The 26,821-nt window shown below is 41.9% G+C and overlaps 1 protein-coding gene across 6 annotated transcripts in view; it reads right to left on the bottom strand.

Moving 5' to 3' along the window:
- The window catches only part of CDIN1 (CDAN1 interacting nuclease 1), a 203,824-nt gene that overhangs the window by 18,202 nt on the left and 158,801 nt on the right, over positions 1-26,821 (bottom strand). The gene's annotated exons all lie outside the window — the stretch shown is intronic.

Here is a 26,821-nt window from a genome sequence, read left to right as displayed (position 1 = left end):
CAAAAATAGATTCTTATCACTATTTAAAGAAACCAAAAATAGATTCTTATCACTATTTAAAGAAACCAAAAATAGATTCTTATCACTATTTAAAGAAACATTTGGGGAAGGAGAAAGAAAAAAAAATGACCAACTAATTGTGGCAAACTCTCATTCAATATTGGATACTAAATAACAAATCCCTAGTATTAGGTTCAATGCCTTCTATAAATAGTAACTAGGCTTGCTATTATTTTAATGTTTTAATGTAGGGTCCATGCCCAGTGTGGAACACAGTACTGGGTTTGAACTCGTGACCCTGAGATCAAGACCTGAGCTGAGATCAAGGGTTGGAGGCTTAACGGACTGAGACTCCCCAGGCACCGTAGGCTTGCTATTTCTTTTTTTAATGAGATATTTAGAACTACAAATATAGGCTATAAACACTGTAAAACATTTGGATTTATACAATTTACTTTGATTTATGGGGCTTACGATTCTATGGGATCCAGAAAGCAAAATGGCCAAGTGAACAGGTCTCTCATCGCCAAACACTAAATTTAAGAGACGTTACAGTTACGTATTTATATGTCATGTTTCACTTCCAGAGACACAATGTTGCATGAAAGCAGTACCTTGTCTGCTTTCGCATTACCTGGCATTTAGCAGTGTATGGCACGTAGTGGACATTGAATAAATGTTTGTTGAATAAATGAATGGCAGGCAGAAGAGTTATGTGGAGTATCTCTGCACAGCTATTTCCCTGAGGTCTGGTCTAGGTCTTGAACCTAATGGCATACACAGTATGGGCTGAATGGTTTTAGAAATAGTGCTATTACTCGCTTTACTTAATCATTTGCCTTTGTTTACTTCGAGAGCTTCCCCAAGCTACCCCAGCAGGAGAGCCACTGGTTTATAACTGGCATGTTCAGAGGGAAGTTCAAGTCACTGCTTTTCACACTTACAGGTCTTCTCTCACAGAGTTTGCTGCAATAGTTTTACAAGAAAATGTGATTGGGACTTTTACCTTTTAAGTTTAAATTTATCATCTCAACCTCTGTGGCATATAAGATTAGAACAGCGGCATTCCTACCTTCCCTCTCAGGTTAACACACATCCACTTCTAACCAGATTGCTGAACGACAACAACCCTGGGTAAGACGTACTTAGAATTTAGCACTGAGAGAGCTCCCTGGCAACAGCCCCGATCCCCTGCCAAAGTCTGTGCTTGAGACTCAAGATCAAGGTGCTATTTTAGATTTCATAGACACTGACGATCTCAAGAGACCCAAAGTCCGGTCTGTAAAGTTGTTACGTCCACAATCAGTTCAGCTAGGCTCCTAACGGGGACACATATGGCAATTTACCAGCACGATTTCCACAGGGAAGGAACCCTTGTGCCTTCTGTCTATTTTCATGATCTATCCAACACAGATCAATCACCCTGAGCTACAGACACATTTATAATGCCATTTAGGCTTGTTTAATGACCAAGTGCAGGTTTGGCAGAAACAGACTATAGTCATATTTGAAAGAATTCTTTTATCTCCGCCAAGATTATGCACTGGGTAATCTGGACTGGATCTCTCTTTGGTAGGGCTGCGCCCCGGTGCCATATTTTGAAGACTCACTATAATGCCTTCAGATGGTCAGATGCTCTTAAGCTTTCTAGCACAGGATCAGACATTTAAGAAGATGGAAATAGTAATTTCCATGAAGAAGAAGGATATCATGTGTGGGGCATTATTTTAAGAAGAAGCCTTTTAGACTGATATTTAGACTCAGAGATGCTTAACAAAGGGTTGCCCTTTTACTGAAACTCAGGATGAATGCTGTTCATTCAGCAAATATAAAAATGTGTGCAATAGTGTAACAGCAGAAGTTCTCATTTTGTGTCTTCATTTTGTTTGTTGGACTATATACAGACTTAAAAACAAATCCATGAAAAACAAAAGTCACAGAAGATTTAGGGTATATATTTCCTCAACGCTCATCTCCTTTTTCAAAGTGCTTAGTATAGTTTGATGAAGTTTTATTTAAAATGCTTTGATAGCTTTATTTTAAAGGATTGAATAGAATTAGCTTAAGAAAACAGTTTACAATTTTGGAACCCTTCACCGTGTGTGTGTGTGTGTGTGTGTGTGTGTAAGGAAGAGAGGAGTTAAGTTTCTTCAGGCAACTATATATAAATTACCCAGAGTGAAATGACAGTAATTATCCAGGGAATTGAGGTACTAGGGACAGGCAGTACAAAAGATTTGGAACTTTTGCAGCCTCTTCTTTAAATTTTGGGAAACAAGGGAAAAGGCAGTGTTTTACTTTGCTAATCTGGGTAAGGCTGAAAGGAGAAATCCGGATTCAATGACCAAATTGTAAACGTACTTTTTGTTCCCCTACCCCCTCATGAGAAAATAGCACCAGCCATACATTTTATATGGATTACTTAAGAGGCTGAGGTATTTACGAAAGCTAAGCGAGTTCCAGAGACTTAGGGGCTAGAGTTAGGATTGAGGTTTGACTTCTTATCCAGGGAGGGCAGAGGGAGCTTAGAAAGTTCTGCTGTACCATTTTACCGTACAGTCCCTATTACACTGGTGACTTATCTCTTATAAAGAGATAAAAAGATTCAGTATTATTAGTGTGTTTAAATGTTACGAATTTGATTTAATTGCTAAACGTTATTAAAATAAATTCAGGTTATAATTTTGTTGTGAAACTAATGGAGATATTTTACCTTTTGATGCCATAACCCCTGAGAGGGTAGTTCTCCTTTTGTGTCCACAAACCTTTAAATTCTGTACAATGGGATTTTTATCAGGCATCCCCAAACATCCAAAAGTAACATTAATTTGTATGTGTCAGGTTGGACTAATTAGAGTTTAAAAAAAATTTTTAAAAATCACGTCTGAGTTCAAACTATTCAGCTTTAAAAAATATAATTATTATTTCTCTTTAAATACGGGGCAACATTTTACCTTTTCAGGTAAGTAAAAGCATATTAGCCTTAGTCCAATTTAATAACTCTAAGTTGTAGAATTCCTATCAGAAAGTATAAATACAATCAACCTAACTTATGTAGAGAAATAGGAAATGTCATAGAATCTGATGTTGGTCTTCTAGGATTCCTACAACTACACACTGGAAATGAAATTAAAAGGACATTTAATATGTTTCAAACAAACATATCAATCCTTAAGTGACAGAACTGATTTTATTTATAGTACCATTAAAATCAATTTGTTTCAGAATTAGTAAAAGGTTTAAAGATGTAGATTACCACAGCAGGGCTAAGCTAAGAACATAGCAACTTACCTAATATTAGTTAACCTATAGATTTTGGGAGTTAACGTATATTCATTGTAATCTTAATGCAGCTCTGGGAACAATAGGAGATGGGATATTCCAACAGTAAAGGGCTGAACAACTTTTTAAATTAGAATCGGTCATCACTTGTATATAGAGAGGTGAAGGGATAGGAGGTTAGATGGTAAAAATCCCTGCCTTGGGACGACATAGATGTGGTCCCTAGTTCTGTGTCAGTCGTAACAGTATAGCAACTCCATTAATGCAACTGACAATGTGAATTTGGAGTCTGAAACCATGGCTGTGGAGTATTACACTGTCATTTCTGAAAAGTGACCACAGTTTGGGGATGCTACTGTGGGGGTGGGGGGGTGGCAGTGGGGGAGGATTTCACTGGAGGTGGTATTTCTAGGTGGCTCTAAAAGGTGAGGAGGAGCATGGAAGATGGAAAAGGATGGAAAGGTGAGGACAAGGGGGAGGGTAAGAATAAAGGCATCTGTGTCTAGCATTTAAGAGCTTCCCCTGTCCCCCCAAGAGTCTGCTTGAAAATGAGTAAGGCAAAAAAAAAAATGAATGGAACTCAAGAAACATATCTGAACTGATGATACAAATTTGGAAATTACACTGAAGACAGCCATGTCAGCCATATTTGTCTAGGGCAATAACAAGAGAAGCGGTCGGAGGATGGAGAATGCCCCGGGCTGGTGGAGAAAGGGGAACCAGTGAAGAAGACGGCACAGTCAGAGAGGCACCAACTGGGTAAGGAGAAGTGGGCAAGAAGGGGGATCTCAGCATCAAGACAGAGTGTTCAGACAAGAGAAGGACCAGGGTGCCTGCCTCTGCCAGGTGTGATGCAGGTAGGGATACAGCAGCAGTCCACATGTAGACGTAGAGAGCTGGGTGGAGCGGAGACCCAAGTACGCCGGACTCTTCGAAGACGCCTGGCGGCAAAGAAAAGCACAGAGCTAGAGGGAGTGATGGCAGACAGAGAAGGAGAGCAGGTTGGAGGTAGGGATATGATATACTGGTGGCCTATAGGCTGGGGTCTAGTAGGATCTCCAGTAGCATAGAACAATTGATCTTCAGGGAGTTGTGTCCATGTGTCTGATCAGAAGGACAGTGGACAAAAAATTATGTTGATAGAATTAAAAACCACAGGGTGTTACAATGAGATGGCAGGCCCACTGCAAGGGGAGTACATGACACACACAGTGGACAAGTGACTACAGATTTGGAATCTACAGATTTGGCAGTTTCAGAATTACATATTTAAAAAAAAATTTCTCTAAGACTTTTTAAATTTGAGATAGAGAAAAAGAGTGCCAGCCAGGCACCCGCAGAATCACGGGTTTTTTTAGATTTAAAAAAGATAGTGTTCCTATTAAGCAGAGCTGGGAAGAGATGAAGAATATAAGCTAATCTGTACCCATCATTCATTATGGCAACAAGACTGGAAATTGATAGGAATGAAAACCCAACTTATCTAAAGGAATACAAGGCTACTTTAAAAATACATATTTTTCAGCTTTGTTGCCATGAACTTTTATTAAATGTGAAATCGACTTAATATTAAGGACCTGCATGCTAGCTCAGAAATACTCATCTGTTGCACTTTAATTTTCTCTTGCTTTCAGAACACTGTCAGCATCTAACTCTGGAACCTAGGGCATGTCAGGATTAATGAGCTCTGTATTATATCAACATGGGTTATAGGTCTCCATGTTTAGTGTTGTTGATCTCAATTTGATGAAGTTTTAGGTAGAATTACTAAAGTATTAGCCAATATTCTGAAAGGAATTTCACAGATGTACATGAAACCATGTGTTTAGTTATTTATAAAGGGGGTCAAACAGGTCCTAACAAATAGAAGGTTAAATTAAACTTTGGGCAAGCAGTTTCTCAGTTACAATAAATCTTAGGGTCAAGAATTATGGCATAATCACCAATTTCTTCTGTGACAAATATTTGAGCTCCCTAGAGATGCTCAACTTCCAATTTAGTGGTCTATGCAAGGTAATGGGAACTGGTTCCTTTCCTCCAGGAGCCAGGCACTAAGGAGTCTGATTTCAAGGTACTGAGTGTAGGACAATTCCAGGTCTGATCACCGGCTCAGGTGGTGGTCAGTGGCCTTCTTTGGGCCGAACGATACACGTGAATGTATCAGTCTCACTTGTATCTTTATAGGCCTTTGTGTCCATTTGCCTTATAGATGTCCTAAGGCCCCCCCCCCCCCACCCCAATACATGGCTAATGAACTTGCTGGATTACAGAGTCCCACACTGCTAGAGGGTCAGTGATCATCTGGCTTCAGACAAATCACCAAAGCCTAGTGGGTCCAAGTATGCGGCCTACCCAAGCTCCTCTTTGGTTAACAGCAGGGTCCAGAAGAACATCAGAAAGAGGACTGAAATTAGTGGTCATCACTGCTCAGGGCCTCTTTTGGCAAATTACAACATTCATAATTTTACGATGATGGGAAACCAAGTACAGGAGAACAGCCTTAGCTCTTCTGTGATTGACATCCGGATATTTTCCCTAGGCTGGTTCAACAGCTTGGAACTTCCTTCATATGAATGTTAAGTCATTCACACCATTCTTAGAAATACACAAAAGTAAGAGTCAGAGGGGCCCCTTTTGGTGAAACTGCGTGAAAGCCAAGTAAGCCTGACATTTGGAATCAACTTCCTGAGATCATTCAGGAAGATAACGCATCTCCTCCAGGCTCAAACAGAGTACTACTTAACGGTACTCGATGGCTTCACTCTGGTTGGAAAAAGTCACACATGCAGTGCTATGAAATCCGCATAGGACTGGTTTCGAAAATGAAGTCTATAGGACCTCCAGCCTCTCTACACGAGTCTCCATGGTACAACAATTATGCTTATGGGCCTGAAGTAAAAAAATAGAGGGGAGGAGAGGTGTGAAGCACATGAAGAAGTTGAGAACGGGGGGATTTAGCTTCTCACACAGAACTAAAGGGAAAGGGAGGGCGGAGGAGATGGGGGCACTCAACATTCCCGCATTATTTAAGACGAGGTCTAACGAAATTCCAACAAATCTTTAAGAGTGGAGATTTTAGCCACAGAACGAGAGCTTCTTCACTGCTGCAAAGCAAATATACTAAGGGTAACAGAAAAATTTTGAGCAGACATATTCTTAAGCAAACAAGGGCACAAAGACCAGTGATATTTGATATTTCCTTTTTTTACTTGTATACTGTCCAAGTTGCATTCTAGGAATATGGCAAGAAATTTAAATGTGAAGCTCTTCACAACTGCCTTAAGCAAGTACTGCTTTCTAGACTGATTTTCCCCCCCTTTGAAATAACTGACACAACCGCCGAGATGTCCAAGCTCACCACCACCACACGCAGCCGTCACCGATCCTCCTCCGCGGGGCTCCCTCAGCTCTACCTCCACCCTCAACCCTACAGTGAGACACCCGCCCCCCCCATCCGCCCCCCAAACTCCCAGTTAAGTGCCAGGCACACTGCCAGGCATTTTTGCATACTTTATCTCAAATCTTTATGTGAGAGTTATTTTTAATCCACATTTTCCAGCAAATTCCAACTTATATTTCCCAAATGTTCACTATATGTTCACATGAATCAAGGCTCAGAGGCTCCAGCTCTGGCTCCTAAGTCTGTGCCTTGTTGAAACAAGGCGACATTTTTAAAAAATCACATAACAATTTAAAAATAATAAATGTTATGAGGCTTACTAAGTGAAAAGGGTTGCCACCAACTAACAGAGAAAAGGTAGGAAGGAGGCATTCCCATTTTGACAAAAATGCCCAAGTTACAGACCGTTGGCATGTAGGAGCTCCATCTGAAGACTTCTGGGGGGGAGAGGGGAATTAGATAATGTATACATTATTCACAGGAACTTGCAAAAAACTTTTAAACAGCATTAAAAAAAAAAAAAGGCTTCCCCAATCGAAACATATGTTTTTACACAAATCTGCATGCTCCAATTAATTTGCTCAACTGCTGGTGTGCGGCTGGACCGCCTTCATCTTTGTAAGTATGAAGTCCAATTTGTGGTCTGATTTCTAGCTAGAAAAGTGCACCTAATTGTGGCTCTCCCCATACTTCAATCTATTTTAGAAAATTAGAATTAAACCGTAGCTTTACATGGTATTAAAGAAGAACCGTATACAGCTGCGGACAGGTCACTGATGTTGTAATACTCCAAGTACCCGAGGAGAGATTTTATAGTATTATCCCAAAGAATGGCATAAAAGAGATGTGGATTTTAAAAATTCATCTCCACTTGTCAAACATCATTAGGAAAGGAGGGGGAAAAACGGATATTTCTTGGAATGACCTGACACAATGGCACGTTTTTCTTGGTCCACCATGTCTGGCTGGCAGGACGCTTTTCTCCTACAGTGTAATAAACAACTGTTTAGTACAATGCTGTGTTTGGAACAAGGCAAGTTTTATTTTCTTTTTTAAGCTCTTGGCTCAAGAGAACGGTCTTATGGGAAATGGCTATTGTGTTTACTGTTATTTGATGATGAAATGTCATCTGACTAAAATATTTCTGTAATAAATTATTCCATTCAATAAAGCCATCAATAGTTTCGCTGGTTTAAAACTGCAATTTGCATTATAATGCATGGAGAAATCCCTGATGGAACCCTCCTGTATGTATTAGTTCAGATCAACACACGCACGAACGTGCTTGCTCTCGTGCTCTCTTATCATTCCGGCTTACAAGTTGTTTGCAACTTAAAAGTATCATAAAACTCAAAATCCTCAAAATGTCATTACCATTTCACAGCTTAGGACAGAATCATTCTGAAGCAACAACAAATATGCTGAATTATTAACAGAGTGATGACTGGCTAGAAGTGAATGAGTGGTATTCAAATGCAGTTTTCATCCATTTCTCTTGTAAAAAGTAAATGGCGGCTTCGTTATCAGTTTTGTTGACACAACGGAACAACCCCACCCATCCACCCACCTCCTTGTGTGCACAGTCCAATCTCCATGTGGTTTGTTTTTGTCATACCACTAACTTTTCTCAGTGGTATTTATCATTCTATGTACTTGGTCTATATAGACAGTGATGAGAATTATATTCAGAGAACCTTTCACTGTCTGTTAAAATAACTGGAGGCACTCTTGAAAAGCCAGGGGTGGTACTTATTTGCCTCATAAAAGAAAACAAGCTCCTCTTTCTTCGTTGGTCTGGTTGGGGGTCCATAATTACTTCTGGAAGAGGAATCCCTATGGAAGGAAAACCACATACACTGGCCAATCCTCTGCTAACACAAACTTAACATAGTTTCCTCTGAGGAGAAAGCCTTCTGAAGGAATAAGAATCCGTGTTTCTTTTTTTTTTTTTTTTTAAAGATTTTATTTATTTGACAGACATCACAAGTAGGTAGAGAGGCAGGCAAAAAGGAGGGCGGGGGAAGCAGGTTCCTCACCAAAGCAGAGAGCCCGATGCAGGGCTTGATTCCAGGACCCTGAGATCATGACCTGAGCTAAAGGCAGAGGCTTAACCCACTGAGCCACCCAGGCACGCCAAGAAGCCATGTTTCTGAGGAGGAATGTCTCCAGGACACCCTCTGGAACCTCGGATGGTGGTCAGTGCCCCCCCCCCCCCCCCCCACTATGTAAGATGCGGCAGGCCCACAGCCTGGATTTGTCTGCTGACTCCTCCAGTGCCCACTCGAGATTGCTGTGAAGACAGGGACTAGATCTTATGTGTCCCTGTGTTCCTGGGCCCAAGCACAGGGCCCAGCATACAGTTTGGTGATGATAAACATTCATGGATGAAGACAAAGGAATTACCCCTCTGAGTAAACACTGCCGAACTTCTGACAGTCCAGACTACAGCTCCGTCTGACACGTCAGTGTTCCCAATCTCATTGTGGCATCACAATTCTTGGTTATATATTCCAGCTGCTTTTGGCATTTTCATAGGGCTGAAATGAGGACCTGTGCTGAATCTCTATTACTTCATTTTCAACCAAGCAAGAACATGTTCCAGTTGTCTGAAGAGCCATGGACTCCAAATGTAAACCAGGGACCTACCTATTGTTTCTTTAGACTGTTTCCTTAAAACTATTAGTATATTAGAAAAAGTGCTGAATAAGTATCTGAAGTCCTGGACCCAAGGCCCGACCCCATCTCTAAATGGTTGTGTGACACTGGATAAGTCTCAGACTTTAGAGGTCCTTTTTTCTCATCTGTAAAGAAGGCTATACTAGACAATCTATAAAGTCCCTCTTGGGCCTAGTATTTCTTAATTCTATTACTATTTTTTTTTTAAAGAGGATTTACTAGAGAGAGCGTATGGGTGCACAAAGAAGGAGAAGCAGACTCCGCACTGAGCAGAGGGCCCAACATGGGGCTTGACCCCAGGACCTTGAAATCATGACCTGAGCCGAAGGCAGATGCTTAACTGATTCAGCCATCCAGGCAACCCTACTACTCTTATTTCTCTAAGCAAAAATGAGTGCTAGAGTACACCTTCTAAACAACAAACAAAACAGTCTTAAAAAAAGTGTATGTGTATGTGTATGTCGGGGGGGTGGGTGGGTGGTGGTTCTGTGTACTCAAAAAGAACCTGAACACTCAGTTGTAACATACACTTAAACCCAACAGAATACACGTACCATTTGCTAGACTATTCCTTCGTACTCCCATTTTAGATGTGAAGATGTGAAGTACATGAAAAAATTGTGAGGCTTATAATTATTGAGCAATCTTTACTATCAAGCAAGACCTAGAAACTTACACTATTAACATGGGTTTCAGGGACTCTTTGAATTTTCTGAAACTATGTGACATTTTACAGAAGTCCAAAGTTCATAGTTTTGATATTTAATTCAAACTTTTAGGAACCTCATCCTAAATCCTAGTCTAATGCCATTAACTGACCTACACTGGATTCCTAGCTCAGACATTTACTAGTTGGGAGCCTGAGTAGGCCTCAGTTCTCTTCTGAGTCAAAGAGCATCTACTCTCAGGATGATTATAAAGATAAATATGAGGTTATACACAGAATTCATCTATATAAAATCACTGTTCCAGAATCCAGATCATAACAAGTACTTAATGAGCAACAAATACATTTTGCTTCTTGCTTTGGCAAATGGAGTTAATTATACCTCTAAATCTTCAAGATTGTTCACGGCTCATAAACCAACTTACAGGGGGTGGGGAAAACCTTCTCAAAAATTTTATTTAGTTCAGAGTGTGCATGTGGGAGCAGGGAGAGGAGTAGAGAGAGGAGAGCCGGGGGAGAGAGAATCTCGAGCAGACTCCATGCTGAGCGTGAAGCCCAATGCAGAGCTCAGTCACACAATCCTGAGATCATGATCTGAGCTGAAACAGTGGACGCTTCATCAACTGAGGCCCCCCAGATGCCAAGGAGGAGGATTCCTTTTCAAAAGCTACAGAGGGAAGTTAGGGGTCCAAGTGTGTCTAGATGTGGGAGCTTGTAAAGGAATCCACCTGTTTAATCCCATTTTATAGGATTCTAAGTACAGTAATTAATTATACCATAGATGATTGTAGCCAATTTAGCCATTGGCTAAACCAACAGTTTAAAACAATTTAACATGTCTTAGAGTTTTGGATTACATAGGTCACTCTTCAACTGTGTTTCCAACTCCTCTTGGGGGGCTGGTAGGATTTTTCTGATCCAAACATTTGTTGGCATGAGCTCAGATGTAAGGGGGCTATAGGAGATGGTTTCCGAAGTCCCTTCTAAGACTACAGGAGTCTCTTCTGAATGAGAAAAATCTTTAATTGACACTGAAATCTCAGGTCTCAAATTGGCACACAGAGCCCTCTGTCCTAACTCACTATGTGATGAAGTGCTTTAATGTATAGGAAATGGAGACTCACTCTCCATTTGGAATCATTTGAAGCACAAATGACTGTGAGAGTTCTGGATCAAAGACAAAACTTGTTTACACTTCGAGAGGGGAGTAAGGAATGCTGCTGATATCCAGTACAGCAGGACCAAAACATAAATGAGACCAGCTACCATATGCCACTCAGGAAAGCAGTCTGTCTCACTGGACCACCTTCAGATTATGATAGTCCAACTATCTGATATACCAGCTTACTTTGGTGATTTCTTATGTAGCATCCTTCCCCCCTCAAGTACTTTGGTAAAGAGACTGGAATTTTGCAGTGCTAGACCGGAGGCCCAAGGTCTAATAAGGTGGGTAGCTAGATAAGAACAGATACTAAGATTTGAACTTGGGTCCAACAAACTCCCGAATTACTAGCTCTTTCCATAATGCCAGTGGTTCCCAGAACGACAATGGAGAATACCAGATAGTTGTAGCAGAAGTGACCGGGGGCGGGGGGCAGATAAAACCCATCTTTCTAGATCTTAGATCCAGACTGCAATTTGGTAGGTGTATAGGAGGTTTCCGGGGTCTGTTTTTTTTTTTTTAAACAACTTTTTTTGGGGGAATCGAATCTGTATATTTTTAAAGATTTTAGAGTGCACACATGCAAGATTACGCAAACAGGGGGAGAGGCAAAGGGAGCTAATCTCAAGCAGACCCCCTCTGAGTGGAGAGTGTGATGCAAGGCTCGAGTTCACTGCCCACAAGGTCATGCCCTGAGCTGAAACCAAGAGTTGGTGTTCAGCTGACTAAGCCACACAGGTGTCCCAGGGATCTGTATTTTAAACAAGTATCTCCATTAATTCTGATGTGTAGCCAAGTTTGGGAACCACGGAGTTCCTGCTTTGGGCCAGTCTCTGGGAATGGCTTTCTATAGGGAGTGATATTTTAACACTGAAGGAACCATGAACTTCAGTAGAGTGGGTTGTGAGATGGCCTCTAATGAAGGGGTCTGGCTTGTTGTAAGAGCAGACAACGATGGTCCCAGCTCGTGCATGTCTGTGGGGGAGGAGTTAGGTCGGGGTTGCATCTAAAAATCAGAGAGTGTGGAGGGTCATCACATGGGACTTGAGTGTACTGGTAGCCGTGTTGAGGAGGATTCGGATGCAGGGAGGGGTGGCATACAGCCACCCGGCAAACACGCCAAACACAGAACTTTATTTTGAAATGATAACATATGGTGTATTTTATAGTCCATCAAGATTGGCTTTGTTTAAATTGAATAGAAGATAAAAATAAGAAGAATAGTAAAATTTAATTATCTCCTCCAAATTTTACTTGGCCCCTACAACTGTTTTTAATTATAGCTTCATGACTTTACCTGAATTCCTCAAGTGCAAATTCTTTCTTTTAAAATTTATTTTCATTGTATCCTTAGTGCAATGCAGAAAAGGAATCTTAAATATTTATTTCGGCATTTTATATTTTTATTGGTTTTGTAAACCACTGAAATTGTAGAGTGTACTTAGAGTTGATTCCATATGCAGTAAATCAACTGGAGGACAGACTACACTGTACACCACTTAAGAAGTGAATCACTATAGCTAAAAATATAACTTCTTCCCCTCCCACTCCGAAAACCTGCCAACATCCAAACAACTACAAGACTGCATGCTAGAAAGAGGTGTACTATATTCCAAGATAAATACATACAAATTAAGCTGGAAGACCTCAAGGTGTTATTGATTAATTCTCAGAAACATTCCACAATCAAGTCTCATAGACACTTGCTCTGGGATCAGCGCAAGAAGAGGAAGAAAACGACTGCAGAGGCTATGAAGGTGGAAAGGAGGCTCATTAAAATATTTTAAAGGCAAAACAGAAGGAGGAGTGGGTAAGCTGGGCGAGGAAAAGGGAAACAAGCACAAAAAGCAGTTTCAGACTCAATGAAACATCGAGACACTGAGCCTCTACTTCTCTACTTCTTCAAGCTGCTCCTGAGCTGGCCCCAGGGGACTCTAATTCCTATGCCCCCCAGTCTAAGAAATCTGCGGGTCAGTGGCTTCAGCTTCCTAACAGGACTGGAGACGAGGCTAGGGAAAGTGGACTGTGAAGAAACCAACCCCTGCAGAACAAGCACGTGGAAGAGAGGGAGGGGTCCTCCACTCCGTCCAGCTAGGCCAGTGGCATTCAGGGTTATGGTCCCTGGCATTCTCTCCACAAGGGGCTGAAACACTCTAAAAATCAGGCCACTTTGGCCTGGAAAGAAGTCGTCAAGAGGCCTCCCTAGTACAATCAGGAGGATCATCCAGCCATCCTCTTTCCGTCACCTTAAAAAAACATCTTAAGATTTACACCTACTGTTCGGTGCTCAATAAATGTTTTCTGAATGTTGATTAGGTGTCTGAACTAATGGATGGTCTTGGTAGCTACAAACTGGCAGTCCTTAAATACAGAATATTGAGTATTAGGTTTCTGGGGGAAAAAAACCCCCAGGGTGGAAAGAGGGAATGAACTAGTATTTTCAAATAGCTCTAACTAAATTAAATAAAATTAACAACAAAAGAAACAGTAACTCAAGAAGGGCTGTTCAACAAAAAGTGAGAAGTGAATAAGTATGTTTCACTGGTTGTGAAAGTATAGGGAATTTAGAAACAGAAAATTACAGAATTCAAGTACATTTTCCCCCATCACTAGTTTTAGCCACAGTTATGATATTTGTACTGTGTTCACACTTAGGGTTCAGTACATTTTACTGACTCACCTATCAAATATCCAGAAAATTAAACACCAAAAAATGAGCCTAACAATAAAGATGATCTGTGATTTTTTTTTTCCTGGTAAATATCAAATTCAGAATAACCTTTAAAATGATAGAACCTCAAGATCAGAAGTTTGGCATCAAAATGGAGATAAAAAGGTAAGAGCAAAGCATGAAGCAGTTTTGAAATTGTAAGTTTATAAATGTAATAGGAAATTTAAAACTTATTTCCAAATGAAAGCGAATTGGCAAAACCACCTCACGTTTTAGAAAAGGTCCAAAATGGCTTAAGATTTAGATTTCATACTAACGAGGGAAAGAAGAGCTATACTATGTTGGGGTGATTGGCAGCCACTTTCAAGTAATTAAAAAGAGTTCATTTTACCTTTCTTTTATTTGAGGAAAGACTATTCCTCCTAGAGGCTCTTTGCTGCCTTTCCCCACTTTGAACCTGCATTCTGGGCTGGGATTTGTAGATGTCACATGAAAGGAGTGTACTTAACCGAACAAGCATTCTGCAGAAACAATGTAATGACAGGAAAACCAATTCTCTTAACACTAAGAATAATTTTATCTTGAAGGCTACACCATGTAGTTATAGATAACCTTGTTCTGACATAGGACAAGGACACTGATGCTGAAGAATTCAGAAAGTTCCGAGAGGGACTTTTCACCCACTACTTCACCCAACTCCCTGTGCTTGGAGTAAAGGAGACACTCAACGAGGACCTAGAGAATCACTGAATGAACAAGGAGTCAGAGTCCCTTCTAGTGCCTCCACACCATCCCTCATGCCTTAGTGCCCTCCTCACCGCTGCTGTGCTGTGCTGTCAACAGACAAGGGCATGATGGAGGTCCCTGGCAGACATCAGATCTGTCCTAGCAGCCAGAGGGATCAGAGACTCCTCAGGAGAAAGTGATTCGACAGAACTGGGCAGTCGGTGGTGGGGGAACCCAAACCTATTCTAAAAGTATTATTTAATCTGTCTCATTAGAAGTTTAATGGGAATTTCGTAGCGAACGGAGCAGTGCATTTTGAAGAAATGAAATGTTTCAAAGTAATATTGAAGCTAAATACTTAGGGGGAGTTAAAAGAAATCAATTTCTGAAAGTAGTTTCTTGCTCTTGCCACATATGGATTTTCAGGATGTGGACCCATCTATTAATTGACAAAACAGCGTTCATCTACTGAAATGAGAAAATAAGGAAGCCAAAGAAAAATATTAAACTCCTATAAAAAATGAAAGGGTAGACAATTGTAGCTTTCCATAAATGTCAGAATATCCTACTTACAAACTTGGAAAATAGATCGGGTACTTCCCAGGGTACGTCTTACATGCTATTATTGTTCTTTCAATCTGGGGGTAGATGAAATTAGGAAAAGGTGCATGTTACACTTCATTGCTGCTGGACTAAGACTCTGGCGGGAAAACACACCTTCTTGTTTGGAAATAAAGATACATGGAAACTCTCGAGTTGAAAGGTTAAATGTACTCTCTGTGTAGTTGATAAATGGAGGCCTAATTTAATCAGGGGCCGTCCTAGGCAGGGTTGCCCTGACCCAGGCTTCTGGCTTCCATGCCGGTAAGATCTAACCAAGATGTAGGCTCTAGGCCTTTGACCTGCTCGAGACCTTGTCCGAGCCAGCCGAGAGTTCTGGTTAACAGCCAGGGAACCAGAAGTTCAAATCAGGAACATGTGCACTCTGCTAATCGAACACATGGCTCTAAAATTAAAAGGCAACATGATCGAGTGCTTCAGGATATTTTAACAACTAGGAGAGAGATCACAGCTAGATAACGCCGGGCTTTCGGGGGTCACTCTTGTGCCTTCATGTTTCTCTCCGTTTCTTTGGACTAGACAAATTTAATTTTATTGTATTTCTTAAAAATTTGCTAGGAAAACACAAGTTTGGCAAGTTGTTTCATGGTTGATTGATCTGGGGGAAATGGGGATGTTGTAAGGTTTCTCTGCGACATGTGTCACCTATTAGATAGTTAGCTTTTTCTATTTCCAACCGAGCCAAACCAAATTAATTAGAAAGAGGTTTGAATTACAAGTTAAATACAATGAAAAGTAATAAAAACAGAAAATGACATTTAGGTCATCAATAATATTCCTGAGGTAATTCAGCATTGATTTTTCTTGCTTTCTGTGATAAAAAGCTTTGTAGGTTGTCAAACTAACAGTTTAAACCCTCGTATTTACAGTAGTAACAACTACAGGTGTCAAGAGCACAAATTTAATAATGGGGCAGATTTTCTTTTTGGTTCATTTTTGTTTCTTCTGGAAATCAGTAGTAGAAGATGGCCTGACTTATCACGTACCTGAGGAAGTCTACAGATCACAGTTTGATAAAATGAGACCCAATTTAACAAAATCAAAGCAGATCCTAGATTCAAGAGAAAGAAACACCACTTCTAATAGTTTATTAGCTTCTAAAAGTTTATTAGCTTTTTTTAAATAAGGAAAAAATGTAGGTTTTGACAATCTCTGCAAAGAAGTCTTCCTACTCTTCAAACTATTTTTTTCTTACTAAGAAGTTAAATTCTTGGTTTAGTTTTAGAATGTCAGAAGTCCATGAAAACCAGTATTATGAATTAGTACAGGAAAAAGCCATGATGCAAATACTTGCCCTCCAAATAGCTAAACTTTTCAATTTGGAAGAAAAAAGAAACCCTATGAAGGTATAGGTTTTATTTTTATGGATTTCCAGTTAACCCTTGGAAAATATTTCAGGAAGGCTGCTAACTCCACTTAAGTTTTTTATAAAATTTTTAAAAAATTAAGTAATTTGAGAGAGCACTCACATGAGGGGTGGGGAGGGGCAGTGGGAGAAGCCGATTCCCTGCTGAGCAGAGAGCCTGATCTGGGGCTTGATCCCAAGACCCTGAGATCATGATGTGAGCCAAAGGCAGCAGCTTAACTGAGCCACCCAGGGGCCCCTCTTCCAGTTATCTTAGGCATCTAGCTGTGCAGCCCCTACCACCATATATACTCCATTAGTTAGTGGCTGGCAAGTGTCCGGGGCTGTGGGAAGGTGACCTTGTATGCAGGTCCTCCTCTCTGACTCCCAGTACTGCCTAGTAGCCATCTGCAGAGACCACGAGAAGAAATCTTTTCCTAGTTCAACCTCAGGGCATCTCATGCCAAACCAGGCTTCTGGTGTTCAGGAAGCGGCTCCTGCAGGTGCCAAGGCCTGGAGACAGGGCCAAGTGGCACAGATAACCACTTGGCAGAGTTCTTGAGCAACCTGACAACAGCAGAGGGGATTGTAGGAGCACCTTCAACACTCTGAAGGTGTTGTTCCCTGGCCAGACAGGCTGAATGGCTTAGTTGCAGAGGGATTTTGATACTAGACCATTTATCTATACTCCAAAGGTGTGCATGTCAAAGAGTAAGCCCAAGCTTCTTGTCATGGCTTATGAGGTTTTAGCCCCTTGCTGCTCTCAAAATTTACTTCTGCCACATTCTCCTCCAGCCAAACAGAGTCAGAATTGGTACTTTGGGCCAGCCTCTCCACTGGGTCTTCGTTTGACCCCAGTTCACTAGGTCCCCATGGCTCATAGGATCAAAGGAGTTGAAAGGACACTTAGTGAACACTAGAACTACATATGGGGCTTTTAATTTCCTTCCACCTGAACCCTGAGAATAGCATGATGAGGAACTTCTTGATTCTAAGTCTGTCTGAAAACTAGCAGAGGAAGCATGCATGTGATTACAATGCAGGGGAGGAGAGGGCAGGAGAGCACAAATTATTATCAGTAAGAGTATATAGCTAATACTGTTGGTTTATTTGCAAAAGCACTTTTGAATTACACAGGGTTCTCTCACCTACTGTTGGAATCCATCTACTTTTTTAAAAATTTTATTTATTAATTTGACAGAGAGAAATCACAAGTAGACGGAAAGGCAGCCAGAGAGAGAGAGAGAGAGAGGGAAGCAGGCTCCCTGCTGAGCAGAGAGCCTGATGCGGGACTCGATCCCAGGACCCTGAGATCATGACCTCAGCCGAAGGCAACGGCTTAACCCACTGAGCCACCCAGGCGCCCCACCTTTTTTTTTTTTTTTTAAACGGATTTCAGAGAGCGCGTGTGAGCTGGGGAGCGGTACAGGGAAAGAATCTCAAGCAAACTCCCTGCTGAGTGGCAGCCTGCCGTGGGACTGGATTCTACGACCCTGAGATCATGACCTGAGCCACAATCAAGAATGGGATCCTGCCTGAGCCACCCAGTGCCCGTCAATCTATTCTTTAAAACATTATCTTCCACAAAAAATAAACATGGGGTGGGGGAAGGGGCAAGTCAAGAAACAGACTCTTAATGATAGAGAACTGAGAGTGGTTGGAGGGGAGGTGGGTAGGGATGGGCTAGATGAATAATGGGGATTAGGGAGAGCACCTGTGAGCACCACAGGACGTGGTGAATCGGTAAGTTCTACACCTGAAACTAACACTGTGCTGTATGTTAACTAGATGGAATTTAAATAAAAACTTGAGGGAAAAAAGAATCCTTATCTTCAAATGACTGACTGCCTCTTAGAACATAATCCTTTTGGAATTTGGATATAATTAAACAAAGGTCAAAGTATGATTCTACCAGAATTTAGGGAAAACATTGGAAAAGGCCACCTTCTCAGAGTGAACTAGAGAAACCAACGCACAGCAGACTCCAGTATTCTTTCAACGTACACTTATCAGGGCCTCACCGTGCCAGGCTCTGCGCCAGGCACAGGGATGCAATGGTGGGTAACATGGAGTTGGTTCCTGCTGAGATAAAGTCATGCTGTTAGCATAAATCAAGCCAAGAGGCAACTGGAAAATGGACTGCCCCTGAGGTAGGCTACTGCCCTAGAGGAGAGCTGACCCTCCGAGAGGAAAATCGTGAATAATGTAAAGAAACTATAGGTTCATAGTCTTTTACCTGAAACCCTTGAGCCAGATGGTTTTGAGATTAAATTTATTAGAACTAGAAGTTTAGAAGTTTCCTATATTCAGTAATACCTATAAGCGGGGAAAAAAAGAAGTACCCTAAACATGAGTTATTATTTTATTTTTTTTTTAAGATTTATGAGCGGGTGTGCACACACCAGCAGGGGGGAGCAGCAGAGGGAGAAGCAGGCTCCCCGCTGAGCAAGAAGCCCAATGTGGGGCTTCATCCCAGGACCCCAGGATCATGACCCTAACCGAAGGCAGATGCTTAACCAACTGAGCCAACCAGGCATCCCCAAATTAGTATTTCTGAAGGGAAACTTAGGACTTTTTGAAGCCAGTGATAGGTCTCTGGCCTTCTAAGAGTGCAGATCAGCTTTTACTGCCAAATGCTGTGGTGCAACCTTACTGAAAAATTAGTTTTGAGAACCTTTAGGCTTCTGGGACTGTACATAAGAGGCTGTATAGTGTACTTGAAAATATGATCAAGAGGGTCACTGTTAATATAGAATCGAGGGAAAGAGAAGCCCAAGAGTTTCCAATTCCATCCAGTACTTCTGGTCTGTGAAGACAAAGCTGCTGGTCAGCCTCTCCCGACAGTCCCGGCTTCCCCCACAGTGGGTACTAGAATCAGCTGGGAAGCTTTTCACATCCTTGCCCCGGCCACACCCCAGACCACACAAATCCAATAGCCCAGGGGAGGGAACCACAGATCATGTGTGTATCTATGAATGTAGTCATTTCTTTTAGATTGGGTATCAAGAATATACACTAAAGAATATAGAAAACAAAAATCTGAGGTAAACACCACCCAGAACAAGGTACCAAATACCCCCATTTCCTTCCCTGTCCTTCTGACCCCATGTCCTCCCCCAGAGGCAACTACTCTTGTGACTTCCCATCACCAGGGATGGGTCTTAGCCAGTATTTTCTAATTCTGGTTCTCGGACTGGGCTGCTCATTGGCATCACCTGGCGAGTCTTAACCAGCTCTAGCATGAGGGTTCCACGCCAGAGATGTTGGCTTGCAATCCAGGCAGCAGCATTTTTATAGTGAAGATGGGATTCCACTGTGCAGCAGTTTGAGAACCACTGCTTTAGTAACTAGAAGAAATCCGAGGTTGCCTTTTGGAGGGAGTTAAGAATTTCCATTTTCCTCCTCACTACAGATACTAGGAAGTTGTGTGTTTTTTTTTTTTTTTTTAAATCCAATCCCCTATTTTCTCCCTTTTTCATTTTTTAGAAAGATAGATTTTAGAGAGTGTGCTCACACATGTGAGCAAGCACAGGCTGAGGGTGCAGAGGGAAGGGGAAAGAAACTCAACCCCGCCCCCACCGCCACCCCAGCAGGAACTGACCTGGGGCTCATTCCCAGGACCCGGAAATCACCACCAGAGCCAGAAACCTCGTCAACCAACGGGCCACTGGGGTGTCCCTCAGATTTCCTTTTTTTTAGGAAGAAGTAATTTTAGGAAGGATATAAAGAGGGAAAGAGGAGAGAAACAGCAAAGGAAATTAAAGCAAGCAGGGTGGGGAAGAGATGCGGCGCTTGACGAGGAGAAGAGAGAAGGGAAAGATAAGAAAATGTCTCTCCTGACAGGGCTTATTTTACCCTGTAGGGTCGCCGTGACCCAAAAAGGACAAAAAGAGCTTTTAAAAATTGCAGCTGGGCACCCTGCTCCGTCAGTTGACTGTAACTTCTCTACCCCATAATTTCCTAGACCCCAGAGGAAAACCTTCCCCAGAGTTCTGCTGTTCTGGGGAGGCAGCAGAGCTTCCGGGCTGAGAGGCGGGTTCTTAGACTGTTTGGCCCCTCCATCCAGTAAGAGGAGACCTTGGGAAGGTACTTTCATAACCTTTAAAACAGCATCTACCTGTGAGGATTACGTTTCAGGTCTCAGCCTTGGCTAGGCAGTGGTGCCTCGGTGTTTTAATCAAGCAATCAATCCAGGTGTGGCTGTGAAGGTATTTTGCAGATGTGATGAACCTCTACAATCAGGTGACTTTTAGTAAGGACCTTCTTTCATGGGATTGGAATTCATCCAGTCACTTGGGAGGCCTGAAGAGCAAAAACTGAGTTTTCCCAGAAAAGAAAGAATTCTGGCTCAAGACAACAGCCCGAAATCCTTCCTGTTCTCCAGATTTCAGACTCAAGGTTGCCTGAGATTCCAGCCCATCGTCCTGCACTAAGGGGTTACAGAACTGCCAGTCCCTAAAATCAAGTACGTCCGTTTCTTAAAATAAGTCTCTTCTATGTAGACCTATATCTTATTGGTTGTTTCTCTGGAGAACCTGGATACACATCATACTTCGTGAGCTAGTACGTTAATATACGTAATGTGCTGAGTGTGTACTGAAGTCAGCTATTATTTTTAAAACAGCATGGGGCTTATTAAGGCTTCTCTCTTCTGCCATCGCCAAAAGACTCAAGGATGATTCTTTTTTTTTTTTTTTAAAGATTTTATTTATTTATTTGACAGAGAGAGATCACAGTAGACAGAGAGAGAGAGAGGGAAGCAGGCTCCCCGCTGAGCAGAGAGCCTGATGCGGGACTCGATCCCAGGACCCTGAGATCATGACCTGAGCCGAAGGCAACAGCTTAACCCACTGAGCCACCCAGGCGCCCTCAAGGATGATTCTTAAGTATACACTTTGGATTTAATCTCCATCTATCCTCTAACCTTGATAAACTTTTTTTCATACTAGATGTCAAGCCAGTTCTAATTCACTTTACCAGAGACGTGGAACATCATCAGGGCTAAGAGAGCAACTAGGCAGTGAGAGGTGCCTAGCAGGATTGGGGAAACTCCTTTATTCCAGACTCTCGGTCTCATCTCCTTGGTTGCCATGGACACCTCTACTCCCCTCCCCTCTCTTCTTTGTTTTTTGACCCCCTACTCTGGCCCACAGTCTGGGTTCTGCTTGATCTCTTTTCCCTAGGTCTTGGCTATTTGCATCCTAGGAGTCAACAGGATGGTGGCTCTAGTTCACTCATCACTCTAACCACTCACTGAAGTCGCTGACACAGATTTTCTTGTAGCCACTTAGAGAAAACCCATTGGTCTACACAGGGACTCTAGCAACTAAAGTCCACCTCAATTTTTTTCCCGAGATAGTTTTTTTTTTTTTTAATTTATTTTATTTTATTTTTATTTAATTTTTTATTTTTTATAAACATATATTTTTATCCCCAGGGGTACAGGTCTGTGAATCGCCAGGTTTACACACTTCACAGCACTCACCAAAGCACATACCCTCCCCAATGTCCATAACCCCCCCCACCCCGAGATCGTTTTTAAGGAAGGTCTGCTGGATGGAAGGCCTTGTCTGTGCATGATGTTGGTATCGGCTTATTTGGTCAAATTCCCTTATTTATCAAACGAAGACAGTGAGGTCCAGAAGAAAGGTCTGGTTAAGACAGCATCTAAACATAGAGTTCAGTGCTTTCTTCCACCATACCACATGGTCATCACAACTCAGGCTGACCAGGGGGAGTAACAGGACCTAGAATCACCTCTTTTACCATGAAACTACTAAGAGTCACACAAGTCAACACTCTGTAGCTTCCTCTGGCCATCCATGAAGTCCATAAGCCCTTGGATGTGGGCTCCTGGGGGATGAAAGACAGCAAAGGCAGGTAACAGGAGCTGGCTCAGAGGCTAGTACTGGCCATGAACACAAGAAATAAGGGGCTCAAAACACCTGTCTCCTCTTTAGGTGGTTCCTAGGAAGAAACTTGCTTGATGATTACAGTTTCTCAGGCCTTCTAAATTCCTAATAATGATTCCTTAAAACGAAGTCAGTCCTGGGTTCGAGGCACCTGAGCAGCACCCATGTGACCAGCCCCCTCTTCCAGATCATTCCCCAGTGTTACCCTTACTGTGCAGCCATACCCTTGAATCTCAGCTCCACCCTACGTGACTCACAGAAGGCCTAATAACCTAATAACAAAGGGCACATGGAAATGATATTTCAGGAGATGTCAAAGTCCTCATTGCTGAATTTAATGAAAGTGACGCTCTGAAGGGTGAAGGTCAATCACTGTGTGAAACTTTCCAGGTGGCTTTGCTTTAGTGATCTGAACGGGTGGGAGCATGAAGACCACCTGCTCCTCTGTTTGCACAGTGACTAATACATTTATAAACACTTAATAAACATTTTACTGTGGCAACTCTCTTAAAATAGTTCTTTCACAACTAGAATTCAACAGATTTGAAACTACCGCGTGACTCTCTAAGGCTACTTCCATAAAAGGGGATGGGCTGCAAATGTTGGCGATGCTTGGAACCAGTCTTAACCAACAGGCCAGAACCGCTGATCCTTATTATGCTCAGGTCTGACTCAGAAAACCCAATACTACACACATTACATGGGGAACATAGAACAGACTATGACAATTTTATTCCAAACAAATTGCTGAGTTGTAACACATTTGGAGGGGACCTTTTCCAAGATTCAGAGTGAGCTCTGAGAATTAAAAATATAGATCCATTTTCTGGTGTTGGGAAAACTGAATATCCATATGCAAAAGAAAGAAATTAGACACTTATCTTACACCATATACAAAAATCAACTCAAAATGGATTGTAGACTTAAAATGTAAGACCTGAAACTGTAAAACTCCTACAAGAAAACATAGGGGAAAAGCTTCTTGACATTGGCCTGGGCAATGATTTCTTGGCTATGACACTAAAAGCACAGGCAACAAAAGCAAAAATAGACAAATGGGACTACATTGAACTAAAAACCTTCTGCACAGTAAAAGAAACCATCAACAGAACAAAAAGGCAACCTATAGATTGAGAGAAAATATTTGTGAACCATATTCCAGTAAGGTGTTAATAACCACAATATATAACTGACTCCTACAACCCATTAGCAAAAAGGCAAATAATCGGATTAAAAGACGGGCAAAGAATTTGAATAGACATTTCTCCAAAGACCTACAAATGGCCAGTCAGTATATAAAAAGATGCTCAACATCGCTCATCATCAGGGAAATGCAAATCAAAACCACAGTGGGCTAACATGTCACACCTGTCAGGATGGCTATTACGAAAAAAAAAAAAAAAACCCACAAAGGCTAAGTGTTGGCAAGGATGCAGAGAAGTTTGAACCTGGTATACTGTTAGTGGGAATGTAAAATGGTACAGCTGCTATGGAAAACAGTATGGAGGTTCCTCAAAGGAATTAAAAATAGAACTACCATATGATCCAGCAATCCTGCTTCTTGGGTATATATCCAAAAGAATTGAAATCAGCATCTTAAAGAGCAATTTGTACTCCCCATGTTCACTGCAGCATTACTCACAATAGGCAAGATACGGAACTAATCTAAATGTCCATCAACGGATGAATGGATAAGGAAAATATTGTATATACATACAGAGAAATGAATATTATTCAGCCTTAAAGAAAGAAGAAAACCCCGTTATATGCTAGAACATGGGTGAACCTTCAGAATATTTATGCTAAGTGAAATAAATCAGTCCCATGAGAATAAATACCGCATGATTCCTCTTATGTGAAGTATTTAAAATAATCGAATTCATAGAAGCAGGGGGTAGAATGGTGCTTGCCAAGGACTGTGGGGAGGGAGAAGTGGGGAGCTGTTCAATGGGCATAGTTTCAGTTATGCAAGATGAGTAAGTTTAGGAGATCTATACGGCATCGTGCCTATAGTCAAAAATACTGTATTGTGCCCTGAAAAATTTGTGAAGAGAGTACATCTCAAAGCAGGTATCCTAATCACAAAACAAATAAAAAACCTGAAGGGGTTCAAAGAAATTTTTGGAAGTGATGGATATGTAGCAATGGTTTCAAGACGGATTTGTATATGCCCCAAATGATCGCTTTGTATACCTGAAATAAGTGCCTTTTTTGGTATAGCAATTATACCTTAATAACACTCTTAAAATGTCTGTTTTCAAATTTCACAATTCAGGAAAAAAAACGGAGAATGTAAAATTCCCTATAGTAATCAAGCAAAAAAGAAAAACCAACTATCAAATAGCCTGTGAAGACATGGGAAAGGCACTGTCAGCAGAGTCGAAAGTCCCGAGTTCAAATTTTAGCTTCGATACTATTTTTCTTTTTTAAAAGATTTTGTTTATTTATTTGACAGAGATCACAAGTTGGCAGAGGGGCAGGCAGAGAGAGAGAGAGAGACATGGGAAGCAGGCTCCCTGCTGAGCAGAGAGCCCGATGTGGGGCTCAATCCCAGGACCCTGAGACCAGGACCTGAGCCGAAGGCAGAGGCTTAACCCACTGAGCCACCTAGGCGCCCCTCAATACTATTTTTCCACATAAACTCCCTCGGTACAGATCTAACTTCCCCTATAACATCTCACATACTGTACTGGCCAGAATTATGTTCTGTTGCTGCAAGTGAAGGACAAATCACAATAGCAGTGACATACACGGGATAGTAGACTTCTCTCTTAGGTAAACTGAGCTCAGAGGGAGGCAGTGCCAGGCTGGCATGATGACTATGCAGTCAGCAGGGAGCTGGGTGCCTACGACGGTTTTGCTCTGCCATCAGCAGAGCATTTCCTCCGATGGCCCAAGACGGCTCCTGAAGCACCAGACACCAGGGCCACATTCCTGGCAGCAGGCAAGAAGGAGTGGCAGAGACAAGCATACCTCCTTTCTTTCAGGGCATTTCTCCACCTGTGTTCCATTGCCCAGAAATTAGCCACCTGGGCACATCTTGCTGCAAGGGGGTCTGGGGTTTTATTTTCGGATGACTATTTCCCCAGCCAGAATCAGTTATTTTATTAAAGTAAGAAGGGGAGGATATTTATCAGGGGATAGCTAGCTAGCAGTTCCTGTCTCAAGTGTTGGGCTGGACTGAATGAGGATGAACATTTCACAGAAGGAAAAGCTTGTCTGGATAACTGTGGAAGTTTGGGGGTGGGGGTGGGCCATGAACAGACATAAAGCTTTCATGCCACAGAACAAATGTCTCATTTTTACAGTGCAACACATTACCTTTTCTTGCCCATTAACTACCTCTAAGAACTGAATCAAGAGCTCTTAAGACTAGATGGTAGAAAACAAATGCATATGTACAAGCTACCTTTGTTTACATTTGTTTATACGTTACTAGACAACTGGATAAATGAGTCATTTGGCACTATGAAAACAGCTCTTTTAATTGAATATTAAAAGGAAAAAACCCCAGAATTCTCACTGAACGTCATATCATGGTGCAGCAAATACAGGTGCCCCAGCTTTATGCATTCACACAGAGCAGGTTTCACAATGATAAGTAATGACAGAAAGCAAGCAACTTACAGAACGGACACCTCACTCTGCGCGTTCAATCAAGCTCATTCTTTCCTCCATCCCCAACTTATTTTTTCCCCCCCCTGAGTAGCCAGGTTGATTTATCAGAATGACTTCTTGAGCTTGTGGGTTGTTTGGTGCACATACAAAGGATGGACACCGAAAGTGACCAGACCTGCCCAGGATGCCCCTTGAACACTTTGCGAGCATATATAGCGCTCCTGCTGGCACCTCTCTCCCTCCAATTACGGATTACCACCTAGACTTCACAGCTGCTATACAAAGCAACCAATTAAGCGAGAATCTGATTTTGGGTGGAGCCAGAAGCTCATTCTTTGCTGGAAGGGGAGTTGATCTTTACACAAAGAACAAAGAAGTTCAAGGTAGGAGGGAACTCAGCAAGTCTTGATGCTACCTCTCAGGCTCCCTAAACCCAGTGGGGGAAGAAAAGGAGGCTCTTGGGCACAAATGGAAGTTAAGAGTGAGATTTCTCACCCCTACATGGAAGTATAGTGCAGCTGAGAGGCAGAGAGGTGGAGATGTGGGGTCTGGATATTTTTAGGGCCCCCAAGAAACTGAACTCTCCGTGGCTTGGTCAGGGGAGGCTCCAAACCATATCAGGTGCAAGCAGGAGTCCTCTCTATGAAGCCAAACGAGGGGAATCTTGACTCTCATCCAGTGTGGCCAGCAATGATGAGGCAGGGCTGCATAAGCAAGGGTCATTTCAAAGGCACTTAGTGA

This window comes from Mustela nigripes, chromosome 13 (genome assembly GCF_022355385.1).
Source record: "Mustela nigripes isolate SB6536 chromosome 13, MUSNIG.SB6536, whole genome shotgun sequence".
Classification (NCBI taxonomy): Eukaryota; Metazoa; Chordata; class Mammalia; order Carnivora; family Mustelidae; genus Mustela; species Mustela nigripes.
Note: the sequence above shows the minus strand (reverse complement) of the source record. Positions and strands in the feature narration are given on the sequence as shown.